Consider the following 17,306-nt stretch of genomic DNA (forward strand, 5'->3'; position numbering starts at 1 on the left):
GGCTCAAAAATCCCACAGTGCAAGCATAGTTAAAGCCTTCATTTGGGGGCCCTTGAGTAGCTCGGTTCTTGATCCGCCTACTCGGGATTTTCAGGTCATGATCTCCCGGGTGGTGGGATGAAGACTGACATTGGGCTCCGTGATCGGCAGGGAGTCTGCTTGAGATTCTCTCCCTCTCCCTCTGCCCCTCCCCCCACTCTCTCTCTCTCAAATCAATAAATAAATCTTTTTGAAAAACTTTAAAAATAAAACCTTCATTCACATCACTTCTCCTAACGCCCCACTGGTTAAAGCAAGTCTCATGGGTAAGCCACATGGGCAGGGAAGAGGGTGCTTCCTGTGAAGGAGGGAAGGGGGGTGCTTTCAACTTCTTGTCTGATGTCAAAGCTAGAGCTGCTTTCTGGCAGCCTTTGCTCACTGCCCCCTCCGATGAGTTCCCTGGTGTGTTGCCTCTACCACTCAATGAAGCGAGTAATTACGTACTTTTGTCCTATTGTTCAGGTCTTCGTGCTGTGGCATGTGCTTTGTCTCCCCAGTGGGACTGATGAGGTATTAAAGCAGGGACGCTTCTGGGTCGCCCCCACCCCGCACAACGCTGACACAGAGAAGGACCACGGTGAGTAATTACAGAAGGACTGGTATCTTCCTACAAAGAAGGCTGCAGTAAGTGCACTTTGAGTTCTGGCAGATTATGTGAAAACAAGCCCAAAAGAGCTGAGTGTGTAACTGTGGCCCCCCAGGGCTGGAGGAAGATGACAGCTCTTTGTTATTTCCGGGGATCCGCCACCAGCAGGTACAGCTGGATCAATCAGTGCTGCATCCTCCTTGCAGACTTAATTAGCAGCTCTCGTGGAAACTCAGCTTCTTGTTAAAACCAGACTTTAAAAAGAAACTGTTCCAAGCTTATATCCTTACTTTCAGTTACATGTCATCCAGATACAAGACTAAAATCTCACTGTTTTAAATTGAGTTTTAATTGACATATAGTATTTGTGAAGTTCAAAGCATACAACGTGTTGATTTGATACACGGCTCTGTTGCTGTATGAGAGCTACCATCGCGTTAGCTAACTCGTGCACCCCATCACATAATTGTCATTTCTTTTTTGTGGTGAGAACATTTAAGATCTAATCTCTGAGTAACTTTCAAGTATATAATACAGTACTGTTAAAAATTAAAAATAGGGAGGGCCTGGGTGGCTCAGTCGTTAAGCGTCTGCCTTCGGCTCAGGGCGTGAGATCCTGGGGTCCTGGGATCGAGCCCCACATCAGCTCCATGCTCCGCTGGGAGCCTGCTCCTTCCTCTCCCACTCCCCCTGCTTGTGTTCCCTCTCTTGCTGCCTGTCTCTCTCTCTGTTAAATAAATAAATAAAATCTTTAAAAAAAAATTAAAAATGGAACTACCATATGATCCAGCAATCTCACTTCTGGGTATATACCCAAAAGTAGTGGAAACAGGATATAGAAAAGATGCCTGAACTCCCATGTTTATTGCACCATTATTCACAATAGCCAAGATATACAAACAATATGTGTCCATCAATGAATAAATGGATGAAGAAGACATTGTGTGTGTGTGTACATATATAATGGAATATTATTCAGCCATGAGAAAGAAGGACATCTTTCCATTTGCATCAATATGGATGGAGCTTGAGGGAATTATGCTGAGATAAGTCAGACAGACAAAAATACTTTGCGATATCACTTATGTGTGGAATCTGAAAAAGGCCAAACTAGAAACAAAGAGTGGAATCGTGGTTACCAGGGCCTTAGGGGTGCGGGAATTTAGGATGTGGGTCAAAGGGTACAAATTTGCAATTAGAAAACACATAAATTCAGGATGCCTGGGTGGCTCAGTCGGTTAAGCGGCTCCCTTCAGCTCAGGTCATGATCCCAGGTCCTGGGATCGAGTGCCCTGTGGGGCTCCTTGCTCAGCCGGGAGCCTGCTTCTCTCTCTGACTGCTGCTCCCTCTGTCTGCCGGTCCCCCTGCTTGTGCTCCCTCTCTCTCTCTGACAAATAAATAAAATCTTTTAAAAATACATAAATTCTGGGGATCTGATGCACAAAATCTCATTTTCTGAAGAGAGTCAAGAAATGAGAGTCAGAGTGATTGCAGAATGCCCCTCCCCTAGTCAAATTGAGATGATGATAATGAGAGTTAACACTTAACTAAGCACTTACTGTGTACAAGGATCATGCATTCATCACCTTGTTCAACCTTCATCTTACCTAATCTTAGTTATTATAATTATAACTTTATAATTATTATAATTATTCCCCATTTTGCAGCTGGGGAAAATGAGGTTTAAAGAGGTAAAGGGACTTGCCCAGGGCCCCAGTGCTTACAAATGGTTGTGCTGGGAAGTAAAACCCTGACAAAAAAATTCTGTGTCCTTTCATACTCACTGCTCAATACCTATGGCATTCTTGTTTATTTTACTGAAATTATTTCAAATGCTATAAAGTATAGCAAATAATATTTGTGTACCCACCAATCAGTTTTGTAAAATGCTACCTTTTTTTTTTCTTTTGTCTTCCAGGGATTGGTTTTAAAACACCAAAATACTACAGACACAGAACATGACCCACAGCCATCCCTCCTCTCCACTCGGGGTAACCATTACTTGAATTTAGTATTTTTAGTTCCAGAATATTTTTAATGTTTATTACATGTGTAAATCAAGACAAACATTATATAGAATTATTTTGAATGTTTCAAGATTTCCTTTACATAATATCCTTCCAAAATTTGCTTTTCATCCCACCTGATGTGTTTGAGATTTAACCATGTTGATGCATATAGGAATATTGCTATATATTTTACTTTGTGATTATACCATTAATTATTCATTTTCCTGTTGGTTTTTGTTCGTTCAAACAATACATCAATGGATATTTTCTGTGTTTCTTCACGTACATTTGCCGGAAGTTTTCTGTGAAAAGTACCAAAAAGTGATACTCCAGTGTCGAAGGGTGTATTTTCTAGCTGATTGCTGTGTGGGTCTCCGACGTGGTCATACCAGTTTCCACTGCCACCAGCAGGCCCTGGGAGCCCCACATGGTTTATATCCTCTTAAGGATATAACCACGCTTAAGATTGTTAGAATTTTAAATATTTTCCAATCTAATGGCAGTAAAATGGCAGCTCATTTTAATTTATAGTCTTTGGTTGTTAGAAGAAGCGCATCTTAATACTCCATTGACCAGTCATGTTTCCTCTTCTGTGAATGTTTTGATCTTACTATCTGTCCATTTTCATACGGAACTGTCTGTCTTTCTTACTGATTTGGAACTCTGACTTCTAATCGTTAGTCAGTTACATGTGCTGAAGATATATTCATTCCCCTGGTATATGACCTATCTTTTCACCTTTTTAATGATGTCTATAATTGTACAGAAAATTTAAATTCCAATATAGTTAATTCACTAAACTTTAAATATATTAATCTTTTATTTGAAAGGCAATGCATACAGCTTAAAATTCAAGAGATACAAAGAGCATATAGTGGCGAGTCCCCTCTTGCTCTTCCTCCGTTGCCCAGTTTCCTTTGGCATCCTTCTAGAATTATTTTATTGCCCATAAAAACAAAGTATAAGTATTTTCACCTTTGAACCCCAATATTAACATCCTGTGTACACTGTTGTGTGTGGTGTGTTAGGGTTTTTTGACCCTTTATCTATACCTTGAAGATGATTCCATATCAGTACTAAAGAGTTTACATTTTACAGCTCCAGCATCCTGTAGTATGAATGTATTATAATTAATATTTAAACAGTTTACTGATTAATATTTGGTAGTTTGCCAACTTTTGAGGAATACGAACAATGTTGCACTGAGTAACCTTGTTCTTTTATCATTACACACATGTGTGCATGTGTCTAGGGAACAAATACTGAGATATTGTAGTGCATGGTCAAAGGGTATGTGCAACTGTATTTTTGACAGATATTGCCAAATTCTTTCTGTAGGGGTTGTAAAAATGTGCTCTCCACGACACTGGAAGAGGGTCTGTTTTCTATACCATGGGTGATACTATAAATCAGACTTTTGGATTTTTACCAACATGAGAGGTAAAAAAATAGTATCTCAGGGGCGCCTAGGTGACGCAGTCGTTAAACGTCTGCCTTCGGCTCAGGGCGTGATCCTGGCGTTCTGGGATTGAGCCCCACATCGGGCTTCTCCAATGGGAGCCTGCTTCTTCCTCTCCCACTCCCCGTTTGTGTTCCCTCTCTCACTGGCTGTCTTTCTCTGTCAAATAAATAAATACAATCTTTAAAAAAAAAAATAGTATCTCAGTGTGGTTGTAATTTCCGTTTCTGTTACTATTAGTGAAGTTGAAATAAATAAAATATTTTTAGATTTTTTTAAAGACCATTTCTATATATTTTTCTGTGATCTATTTGTTCATATCAAATTATTGGTGCTTTATTAATTTGCAAAAAGACCTTTATTTCTTAGTGAAATTAGCTCTTTGTGATGTACTTTCAATAAGTACATTTTTTTCCAAATGGTTCCTTAGCTTTTTGACTTCACTTAGGTGTTGTTGTTGTTGTTGTTTTAGTGATCTCTACACCCAACATGGGGCTTGAATTTACAACCCCGAGATCAGGAGTTGCGTGCTCTACTGACTGAAGCCGTCAGGCACCCCCATGGTGTTTCTCTACTTTTGCTAAATTCTTCCCTGATCTGAAGTCATCAAAATATTTCTCTTGGGTTTTCTTCTTGAAATTTGTAGTATTTTCCTTTATTACATTTACTTTTTCAATTCATCTGAAATTGATTATTGTTTATGGTGTTAGGTAAAAAAGCAATTTTAGCTTATTTCCCGCATATTATATATATTATAATTAGTTATTATATATAGTTATATTATAACTATATTAGAACATATATACATATGTGTATGTGTTTGTGTGTGTGTGTGTGTATTTGTATCACTTACTGAAAAATCCTTTCAGGGGCACCTGGGTGGCTCAATGGGTTAAGCATCTACCTTCAGCTCAGGTTCTCAGATTGAGTCCTGCGTCAGGCTCCCTGCTCAGTAGGGAGTCTGCTTCTCCCTCTCCTGCTGCCCCTCCCCCTGGCTCATTCTTTCTCACACTCTCCCTCTCTCTCTCAAATGACTAAATAAAATATTTTTTAAAAAAAGAAAAGAAAAAGAAAAATCCTTTCTGTCCCGATAGAATAGTAATGGAACTCTTGAAGATAATAAAATTTCCATGAATATGAGGATCTGCGTTCTCTATTCTAGTCTGCTTGTCTATCCCTGCGCTTTGTGACCTTCTCACATCATGAACACGTAGAAAAATATCATCTTCAAATTGCACATTGGAGTAAACAGAAGAGGCTGATGGACCCTCCCGGGGCTTCAGCTGCTTCAGGCCACCCCAGGCCTCCCTAACAGCCCCAAGAGCTGACAGGATCGGTATTGCAGCACATTTCTAACACAACGGAGGACTGTTGACTCTACTTACCTCAATGACAAACTACTTTATTTCTATCATTATAGTTGGCTCTCAAGTTTTGGGGGAATGAAAAGTTATATGCAGATTTTCGACTACACAGGGTGGGGGAAGGGGATGGCTCCTGTAACAATAAATCTTGATATTTGTCTGGTAAGGCAAGTTACTTGTTTATTTTTTCTTCAGGATTGTCTTAGCTAATTCCTTTCTGTCCCTTTGCTTTTCTAGAAGAAGTTTAAAATCAGGTAGCTTACAGATTAATTTTTGGAGACTTGAAGTATTTATGTTATTCAGTCTCCTTTTCCATGAACATGGAACACATCATTTAGTCATTATCATCTTCCTAAAGCTTTAAAAAGCTTTCAATAAAGTTTTATAATTTTAATTCTAAAGGTTTTTTTTTAAAGATTTTATTTATTTATTTGTCAGAGAGAGAGCAAGAGAGCAAGAGCATGCACGAGTGCGCGTGCATGCGCACACACGAGAGAGAGAGAGAGAGAGAGAGAGAGAGGGCACACACAAGCAGGGGGAGTGGCAGGCAGAGGGAGGAGCAAACTTCCCCCTGAGCAGGGAGCCCAATGTGGGACTCAATCCCAGGACCCTGGGATCATGACCTGAGCCAAAGGCAGATGTTTAACAGCCTGAGCCACCCAAGCACCCCTATTCTAAAAGTTTAACAAATCTTTTGTTAGATCTATACTCTGGTATATTATTGCTTTGTGGATATTGTGTATAAATTGTGCCTTTTTCTCTTGCTTAAAGAATGAGGAGAACATGATAATAATAACAACAATATTAACAACACTAGTGCTAATACAGCAGTAAATATTTACCTCCTATATAGACAGGCATTATTCTAAGGACTTTACATATTTTAACTTATTTGATCTTCAGAAAAACTTATTAAGTAGTTTTACTATTATTCCCATTTATAAATGAAGGAACTGAGGCAGTGACAAATTATATAACTTGCCCAATGTCATCCATTTGGTGCATGGCAGTCTTGCTTCAGAGAATGAATTTTTAAATATTTGAGGATCTCAGAGGAGGAGTCCAAGATGGCAGAAGAGTAGGAGACCTTAGTTTTGTCTGGTCCCAGAAATTCAGCTAGATAGTTATCAAATCATTCTGAACACCTGTAAACTCAACCAGAGATCTAAGGAAAGAATAGCTGCAACTCCAGAAATAGAAAAGTGACCACTTTCTGCAGGAATAACTAGATGGAAAAACTCACCTCAAAAAAGAGAACAAGAGGCAGTACTGCCTGCCAGGGATATAATCACTATGGATATAAGTAAGATGTTGGAACTAGAGTTCAGAATGACGATTATAGAGATACTCACTGGGCTTGAAAAGAGCATAGAAGATACTAGAGAATCCCTTTCTGGAGAAATAAAAGAACTAAAATCTAATCAAGTCAAAATAAAAAAGGCTATTAAAGGGTGCAATAAAAAATGGAGGCTCTAACTGCTAGAATAAATGAGGCGGAAGAGAGAATTTGTGATACAGAACACCAGATGATGGAGAATAAAGAAGCTGAGACAAAGAGAGAGAAAGAACTACTGGATCACTGTAATAAGAGATGAGGAAGGACACTATACCACAATTAAAGGGTCTATCCAACAAGAAGATCTAAAAATTGTGAATATTTATACCCCTAACATGGGAACAACCAATTATATAAGCCAATTAATAACAAAATTAAAGAAACACATTGATAATGACACAATAATAGTAGGGACTTTGACACCCCACTCACTGCAATGGACAGATCATCTAAGCAGAAGATCAACAAGGTAACAAGGGCTTTGAATGACACACTGGACCAGATGACTTCACAGATATCAACAGAGAATTTCATCTTAAAGAAACAGAATACACATTCCTCTGGAGCGTACATGGAACATTCTCCAGAATAGATCACATATTGGGTCACAAGTCAGGTCTCAACCAGTACCAAAAGACTGGGATTGTTCCCTGCATATTTTCAGACCACAATGCTGTGAAACAACCAACATTGAAGAAATACAAACAATTCTAAGAACATGTTATGAACAACTATATGCCAACAAATTAGGCAATCTGGAAGAAATGGATGCATTCCTAGAGGTGTATGAACTACCAAAACTGAAACAGGAAGAAATAGGAAACCCAAACAGACCATAACCAGTAAGGAAATTGAAGCAGTAATCAGAAATCTGCCAACAAATGAGAGTCCAGGGCTGGATGGCTTCCCAGGGAATTCTACCAAACATTTAAAGAAGAATTAATACCTATTCTTCTGAAGCTGTTTCCAAAAATAGGAATGGAAGGAAAACTTCCAAACTCTTTCTATGAGGCCAGCTTTACCTTGATCCCAAAGCCAGACAAAGACCCCACCAAAAAGGAGAATTAAAGACCATTATCCCTGATGGACATGGATGCAAAAATTCTCACCAAGATACTAGCCAGCAGGCTCCAACGGTACATTAAAAGGATTAGTCACCACAACCAAGTGGGATTTATTCCTGGGCTGCAAGGGTGATTCAACATCCACGAACCAATCAACGTGATACACCACATCAATAAAAGAAAGGACAGGAACCATATGATCCTCTCAACAGATGCAGAAAAAGCATTTGACGNGATTAGTCACCACAACCAAGTGGGATTTATTCCTGGGCTGCAAGGGTGATTCAACATCCACGAACCAATCAATGTGATACACCACATCAATAAAAGAAAGGACAGGAACCATATGATCCTCTCAACAGATGCAGAAAAAGCATTTGACGAAGTACAGCATCCTTTCTTGATTAAAACTCTTCACGGTGTAGGGAAAGAGGGAACATACCTCAATATCATAAAAGCCGTATATGAAAATCCCACAGAGAATATAATTCTCAACGGGGAAACACTGAGAGCTTTCCCCTGAGGTCAGGGACATGGCAGGCAGGCCCACTCTCACCACAGCTGTTCAACATAGTACTAGAAGTCCTAGCCTCAGCAACCAGACAACAAAAAGAAAGAAAAGGCATCCAAATCGGCAAAGAAGTCAAACTCTCACTCTTTGCAGATGACATGATATGCTATGTGGAAAACCCAAAACACTCCACCCCAAAATTGCTAGAACTTAAACAGGAATTTAGCAAAGTGGCAGGATATAAAATCAATGCACAGAAATCAGTTTCATTTCTATACTCTCACAATGAGACAGAAGAAGGAGAAATTAAGGAGTTGATCCCATTTACAATTGCACCAAAACCTAAGATACCTAGGAACAAACTTAACCAAAGAGGCAAAGGATCTGTACTCAGAAAACTATAGAACACTCATGAAAGAAATTGAGGAAAACACAAAGAAATGGATAAATATTCCATGCTCATGGATTGGAAGGACAAACATTGTTAAAATGTTTATGCTACCTAGAGCAATCTATACATTCAATGCAATCCCTATCAAAATGCCATCAACTTTTTTCACAGAGCTGAAACAAGTAATCCTAAAATGTGTATGGAACCAGAAAAGACCCCGAATAGCCAAAGGAATGTTGAAAAAGAAAACCAAAGCTGGTGGCATCACAATTCCGGACTTCAAGCTCTATGACAAAGCTGTAATCATCAAGACGGTNCCTAAAATGTGTATGGAACCAGAAAAGACCCCGAATAGCCAAAGGAATGTTGAAAAAGAAAACCAAAGCTGGCGGCATCACAATTCCGGACTTCAAGCTCTATGACAAAGCTGTAATCATCAAGACGGCATGGTACTGGCACAAAAGCAGACACATAGATCAATGGAACAGAATAGAGACCCCAGAAGTGGACCCTCAACTCTATGGTCAATTCATCTTCGACAAAGCAGGAAAGAATATCCAATGGAAAAAGGCAGTCTCTTCAACAAATGATGTTGGGAAAATTGGACAGCCACAAGCAGAAGAATGAAACTGAACCATTTTCTTACTCCATACACAGAAATAGACCTAATGCCAAATATGAATACAAATGAAGCAAAAAAAAAAAGAGGAAAGTGCCTCATCTTTATGAGTCTTGTCAAAGTATTGTCAGACATTCACTATCAGAAGCAGTTAATGAAACATGGGGAGCTTATAGATAGCTGTCCCTGCTGGTTCTGGGAGGGACCTCTGCAGAGGGTCAGCATGCTGTATCCATCAGTGAACAAGCATGTAATGAATGGGAATCATGCGCAGGCGCTAGGTCCTTCTACACTCACTGAGCTGGCTGATACCTGCTCTGTTTAACTATTCAGGGGACATCCCAATCACAGGGGCCTCATTCCATAGGAGGTAGTGGTCCTAGGAAAAGTGGTACCACAGCCATGATACCTCTGCCCTCAGCTATGCAGATAGATCAGTGAAATAGACTAAATATATGATTAAAATCCCAAGTTTTATCCTCTGGAAAGCAAATTCTATTAAAGTAATGAGATCTTAAGTTCTTCTCCAAACAGAGCTATGAGATTCTGGCTCTATTTTAATTTTTGTTTAAATAATATGTGTGTGTGTTTATATGCAAATATATGTATATTTTAATTTTTTATCAATTACAAAAGTAACATATGAATGACAGCAAAATCTGGAGAATTTGAGAAAGCACAAAAATCTCCTTAATTCCCCTAGCTGAGGACTCCCATCGCTAATAGGGTTTACACGTCCAGGCTCTGGAGATAGATGATAGCCAGATTAGCAGTCAGTATTACTTTGTAAACTTTTCAACTTAAACCTTGTTTTCACCTAACAGAACAACTAATTAGGTCAAAAAATTTGTTTTTCTTTACCATACTTTTAAAGGCTGAATTATATTACATTATATGGCTGTATTTGTATTTGGTTTATCCAATCCTCCCAAATGGGATATTTACGTTATCTCTGATTTCTGGTTATTATAAAAAATTGTGACCCCCCAAAAAAGGTCTTGTAGTCAAATCCATAGTTTCCATACTAATTCCTTTGGGATAAATTCACCTCAGTAGGCTTGCGGGATTAATGAGAGTGTACCGTTTAAGACTTGCTGTTCACGGCTGGCTTTGCTTGGCATCTCAGGTTGGGGCTGGCATGACCACTCAGCTTAAGACGTTTGGGTTTCCAGCAGGACTCACAACAAACGTTGGCCTCCAGGGGTAAAGCCGCGTTCAAGAGCTCTGAAGCTGGCTTCCCGCTGCTGGCCTGATGCTCTGGGACCCTTGGTAACCAGACGCTCCGCCACCTGCGGTTCTCACCCTGAAGGATTAAAATCAGGAACACTCACGGTCTGGCGGATAGATTTTTTTAGAGTCCTCTGAACTCTAGAGGTTCAGAACCTAGAACTAGCTGGAATCTAGAACTCCTAGAACCAGGAGTGAGAACGGACGTCTCCAGGTTGGAACTAGCTCTGAAAATCTCTTGCGGGGTCTGTTTGGGGAAAGGGGAACGTAAAACTGCCTCTTGAACTCATTGATTTTAGATAAAGGAGTCAGGGGACTCTCCAGCAGGTGCTGACATTCTATAGAATACGAGTTCTGTTCTAGTTTACTAAGGGCCCTGTGATACTTCAGCCCAAGTGGCTTAAATATACAAAAGCAAGAGAAGCTCCAGTTTGAATTAATTGGGTCATTCTTAGCTTGTTGTGTTTTTTGTTTGTTTGTTTTGTTTTTTAAATTTTCCATTGCAAGTGAACTCAATTTTGTTTCCACTCTTTACAAGAGAGTGTGTGGACTTTGAAACCATATGATCTAGGCTAAAATCCTAGCTTTTACACTTCTTAGAAATCTGCCTTGAGCAAGTGACTTAATTTCTTTGTGCCTCAGTTTTCACATCTGTAAAATGGGCATCAGAATACGTACTTCATAAGTTGTTTCAAGGATTAAATGAGAAAGCAAAGGTTGTGCACCTGAGGGCCTAGCATCCAGTGAATACTTAGAAAACTTGAATCCTCTTTTCCTCTCCTCGGAGCTCAGCAGCAAATCCAGTGTGGCATATACATTATAAATGTGGAGTCCTTCCCAAGTATTTTATTGACATTTTCAGGTTCATTGACTATCTCAAATCAGCAGGAGGTCATATCAGTCAAGCATTCACTTACAGTAACCAAGAGGTAGAAACAGCCCAAATCTCCATTAACAGATGAACAGAGAAGCAATTTGTAGTATATACATACAATGGAGTATCATTCAGCCATAAAAAGGTAGTGATACAATACAGATGAACCTCGAAAATATTATGCTAAGTAAAAAAAGTCAGAAACAAAAAGTCACATATTGTATGATTCCAATTACATGAAATATGCAGAATGGAAAAATTGATAGAGAGGACACAGATAGATAGTTGCCAGAGGTTGGGACAGGTGTAACAGAGAAGCTGCTTAATGGGTAAGGGGTTTGACTTTGGCGTGATGGGAATGTTCTGGAACTAGAGAGAGGTGGGGAGCGCACAGATCCTGGATGTACTGAATGCCACTGAATTGTTCACTTCAAAATGGTTAATTTTATGCGATAGGAATTTCGCCTTAATGAATTATTTTTAAAAAATCATGAGCAGACCAAAGCCATTCCTGCCAGAATTCAAACCCAGTCTAGCATGGACCCAAACTCATAAGCTCCTGGTCCACTACATTGCTTTCTCTGCTCGAAGTCACTCTCTGGGCCAAGCTCTTGAGGGCGACAAGGGTGCAGTGTGAAGTGAGTTGGTTGGTGGGGGGAAGGGGAGAGGAGAGGAAGAGCCCCAGGGCAGAGGGAAAGCCCTGCAGGGGTGTGAAACCCTTTCTGACTGTGACCCCCAACACCACTGACTTTCTAATTGGTCTCAGCCAGTCTTCATTTCTTTCAGGACACATTAATCCCAAGCACCAGACTGGGACCAGCCTCATGTGGCCTCGCTGTGCTATATGAACCCGCTGATTTGAAAGGAGTTCTAGAAAATTGGCCAGGAAAGATGCATGGGAAATCTGAGAGCTCGCTCTGTCCTCAGCTCCCACCTCACCCCACCCCATTACCGCTGCATGGCCCAGTGCTGCAGTCATGCCAGATGTGAGGGTTTCATGGCCCAGATGCTGCCCCAATCAGGCCCTGAGAGGGTAATGCCTTATCCCTGCCCGCCGCCACCCTCCAAAGCCCCAGCATCCCACTCAGTGGATTGAGTTGCCTGTGTAATCAGCAGTCTAAAGCTGGTCAGGGTGTGGAAAAAGGACCTCAGCAAATCCGCAGATGCTTTAGTAGTTTGGGGCCAGGGCCAAGCAAGAGGTGAGGGAGGGGGATGTTTCCCTTGTTGGAAGGTTGAGCTGGGGGTGAGAGAAAGCAGAGATCCATGCTTTAATCCTGAAAGGTACCAGTTTTAGCCAGCCTGCGTCTGCTCAGGGTGGATGGCAGATCTCTGTCCCCGAATGGTGTAGGCCCCTGGGACGCCGGGACTCCTGTCCTCCCCAAGAGGACCCCCACCCCATGATGTCACTGTAACCCTAAACCTCCCCACGCCTCCCCTCTTCCTCTGCTCCCTTGGGTCTGATGGGACCTGGAAGGAGCCATCAGGCGCTTGCTTGCTTTTTTACTAACAGCTGGAGAGTCTAGTTCTGTGTAAAGGACCAGTCAATTAGAGGGAAACAAAGCAGATTACAACCCTACTTTTGGAACTAGGGCGTACAATTTAAGGAAGCACTTGTGTGACCTGGAGAACAAGCGCCTCCTTAAATTTCGTGCCCCTGGTGCCTCTCGGGCCTCAGCCTAGACTCTCTCCTTCCCCTGTTGATCCTGGGCCTCACCTGATTCAGTAATCTGCGCACAGAGATCAGTAATCTGCTTGCAGGCTCCCAAGAACTCAGTCCAAGAGGCTGGTGACTAACACCAGAAGGTCAGTTGGTTCATTATTTATAGAGTGTGGTTATTTTAGGCAGCCGTTGATTACACAGCGGAGGCGAGGAGGGAGCTCTCCTATTAACACCAAACCCTTGCACAACTTCTACCATGTGCCCCGCACTATAGCGAAGTACTGTCCACTTGGTATCTTCTGTAATCGCCACCACAACCCTACGAGACAGGTGCATGGATATGGCATCCCCGTTTGATGGAGGGGAAACGGGGACCTAGTAAGAGTAAGGGATGTGCTTGGGACCCTGGAGGAATCCACCAGCAGGGAGCCCAGCACAGAGACGCAAACAGTCTGAACTGCAGGGGCAGAGCAAGCAGCCCAGGGACAAGATTGGATCAGGATCGAAAAGGGGAAATGGCCAGGCCCGCAGCCCCTGGCTGTGGAGGGTGCGACGAGGAAGGAGTAATTGAAGACAGTTCCCGGTTTTCCGGCTTTCACCTCCAGGTGGGTGAATGAGGACTGAACAGCCTTTGCTCTTCCAGACAGTGGAAGCTGCTATCAGACAAAGTGCTCATTCCTGCTGAAATAAATACTTGCATATGGGCGGCATTATCTGGAAGCTCCAGCAAGTGAATGAAGGGAAGGAAGAGGTGTAATTACAGATTTATCAGGCAGCCTCAGTGCCTGCAGCCTTGGAACCTTCTGCCTTGGTCCACTCTGAACAGTCTCTGAGATCTTCTTAGGCCGTCCTTACGGACATGTGACTTCTCAGCAAATTTCCCCATATCCATCAGGATCAAGTCCAAACTCCGCAGGACTCCCACATCACTATCTGAGCTGCCTTATCTCTCTCCAGGCTCATGGTTCCCAGGCTGGCCCACAGCAATTCCTCGAAGTTCTAAGGTCCCCTTCTGATCCTGGCCTTTGTTCCCTTTTCTTGGAAAGCACCTCCCCTTTCCCCTCCCCCCTTCCTCAAGCCCTTCCACGTGTCCGGTGACTGACTGCTCAGGCTTCAGTGCTCTGTTCAGAGATCACCCCCTCAGAAAAGCCTTTCTCCCCTCACCCCCCACCTCGAAGGCACTGTGTCCTCCCTCTCACCTCCTCAGAATCACAGAATTGTGTGCTTGTAGGCCTTCTATGCACCAAGCAATGTGCTAGGTGCTTTAATTATGATTTAATTGTTTTCCGAAATGTAGCATTTATACCCCTGGGGACACATGAAATGTGCCTGACCCAATGAACTTTAAAATTTTGAATAGCGGTGCTTTAGAGTTCATTAGAAAAAAAAAATAGGCCTCACACGCTAAATCCAAGATTTCACAACTGCTGCTTAGGACGAAGCCAAGGTGGGTGGCAGTGTTAATGAACTAATCGTACAGGCGGCAGGAGACTCAGCAAACACTTTAAAGGGGGAGGTGCCGATACCTGAGGTTTGGGGAAATCTCATTTAATCCTTACAACAGCCCTGTGAAAATGCTATCTTCGCACTGCTGAGATGGAAGCCGGTGGGCCACAGAGGTTAAATGACTTGCCTCTGGTCACAGCCCTGGCAAGGAGGGCATAGGGTTGGCTCTCAGTCTGGCCTGGCTTCTCCTGCCCTAGCAGAGCTCCTGTCCCGACTTTGTCTCCCTCTCTGGGTGGGGGAAGGTCCTGGAAAGCAGGAACACACCTTTATCGTCCATGCATCCTGTGCCCCGTGCACGTCCGGACACAGCAGAATTCACTAAGGTTCTGTGGAAAGAATCGCCCGCCCGAGTGCCTGGCTCACGGTTTGCAAGGCCCTCAACAGCAGTTCACTCACTTTGCCCAACACTCGTCGGAAGAATGGTTTATTAGTTCCATTTTCTGCTTCCCAGGTGAGATCACGGCCATCAAAGTCTCACCTTCAAGCTAGGAGCATCAGAGAGGGACCCAAGTCACCAGGAGCCCACAGAGGCCGGGGGAGTCGAGTGCGGCAGGGGGGTGGGGGGCAGAGAGGGAGGGAAGGGAACACTGATCAGGTCCTCCTCTGCACACCCCAGGAGGGGGAACTTCACCCTTGAGCCCTTCTCCCCTTTCCAAGCTCAGAGCCCAGGGGGCCAAAGGCACAAGAACTTCCTGTCATTGGGACTTAGATAAGATACTAAGAGCTGAAGCCTGTCCTTGAGCCAGGTCAGATCCAGTTTCCCAATTCACACACTTCCTGGGGTCATTTGCGTTTTTCTTTTCTTTATTACATTTTCTCACTCATGACAAAATAATGTAAGTTCATTACCAAACAATTGGGAGGAGGGAAATACATACAAGTACGTACAATTTTGATATAGTCTCATATGTGACTATGGATATAGTTATAAATATATAATATAAATAAATATATAACATCTATAATTGTATATAATTTTCTTTATCAATATTTCTTACCACTCAGAAATGACTAACATTTGCATGTGTAGACAGAAGGATGAGGAGGAAAAGGAGAGGAAGCGAGGAAGGCTGTCCCTTGACAAGGCAAGCTGTGTTTAAAAAGGTCTTAATTTTTTGCTGCTCCTTGACTGGGGGCTTCCTCTATAGACACCTGGGACGGAGGGAGTCTGGAGGTCCCTGGGCCTAGGGGGAGGGAAAAAAGAATTGGGGCGAGATCTGAGAAGCAGCAGCTGGCTGAGGTAGGCCAAGGAGAAAGCTGGACAGGAAGGCACGCCAGGTGATCCCCTGGGGCCCACAGACCGAGTTGAGACGGAAGTTGTCTTTCTTGGGCTGTCCGCTCATGACATTTTCAAATTTTTAGGAAAGCCCATGACTTTAAACGGCTAGTCTTGGTGCTCTGGGGACAAGGAGGAAAGGGTAAAGTGGCACCAAAGAAGCAAGTAGCCATGTGTGGACCAGGAGCGAAGGGCAGGAGACAGAACGCAGCTTAGTGCAAGAGAAAGGTGACCCATCGCGGCCCCGCAGGCAGGAGCACTCCCAGAGACCCTCAGGAGTGACTCCGAGAGAACCAGAGTTCCTGTTACCCTAGACAGAGGGGGGTGAGTTTTGGGATTTTGTTTTTCTGTTCTGTCTTTTCCCCCAAGTTTTTATTTAAATTCTGGTTAGGTCACATATAGTATAATATTTGTTTCAGGAGTAGAATTTACTGATTCATTCCTTACGTATAACACCCGGTGCTCCTCACAGTACGTGCGCCCCTTAATCCCCATCCCCCATTTAGCCCACCCACCGCCTCAGAGGGTGAGGTTTGTGTTTTAAGATTTTATTTATTTAGGGCGCCTGGGTGGCTCAGTTGGTTAAGGGTCTGCCTTCGGCTCAGATCATGATCCCGGGGTCCTGGGATCCAGTCCCTAGTTGGGGGGCGTCCCCTGCTCAGCAGAGAGCCTGCTTCTCCCTCTGCCCCTCCTCCACCTGTGGGCGCACATGCTGTCTCTCTCTCTCTCTCTCATAAATAAATAAACAAATAAAATCTTTATAAAGAAGATTTTATTTACTTATTTTGGGGGGAGCAGAGGGAGAGGGAGAAGCAGACTCGCTGCTGAGCAGGAAGTCAGACTTAGGGCTGGATCACGGCACCTGCAGATCATTACCAGAGTCAAAGGCAGAAGCTTTAACCCACTGAGCCACCCACACGCCTCCAAAGGGTAAGTTTTAAAGGAAATGTCTGGGGCACCTGGGTGGCTCAGTCAGTGAAGCATCAGACTCTTGGTTTCGGCTCAGTCTTTGATCTTGGGGGTCAGGAGATGGAGCCCCGCCCCCAGCTCTGTGCCCAGCTGGGAATCCGCTTGGGATTTTCTCTCTCCCTCTCCCTCCTCCTCTGCCCCTCCCCCTCTCCTCCTCCTCTCCCCTCCCCAGCTAGTACTCTTGCTCTCTCTCTCAAATAATTCCTTTTAATAAATAAAGGAAATGTCTGGAGAATATAGACACTTTTATATACACAACATACACACGCACACCTCTTTTTCCCCCTTTCCAGTTTGACACCGGGAAACCAGAAGTAAAAAATAAAGTTGGCCAGAGAACACTCATGCTCGCCCTGGCCTGGGACCACGTGTCCTGGAGAAAAGCTGGGCCTGGGCCCCAAAGCCCACCGTCAGGC

Source organism: Ailuropoda melanoleuca, chromosome 11 (assembly GCF_002007445.2).
Source record: "Ailuropoda melanoleuca isolate Jingjing chromosome 11, ASM200744v2, whole genome shotgun sequence".
Lineage (NCBI taxonomy): Eukaryota > Metazoa > Chordata > Mammalia > Carnivora > Ursidae > Ailuropoda > Ailuropoda melanoleuca.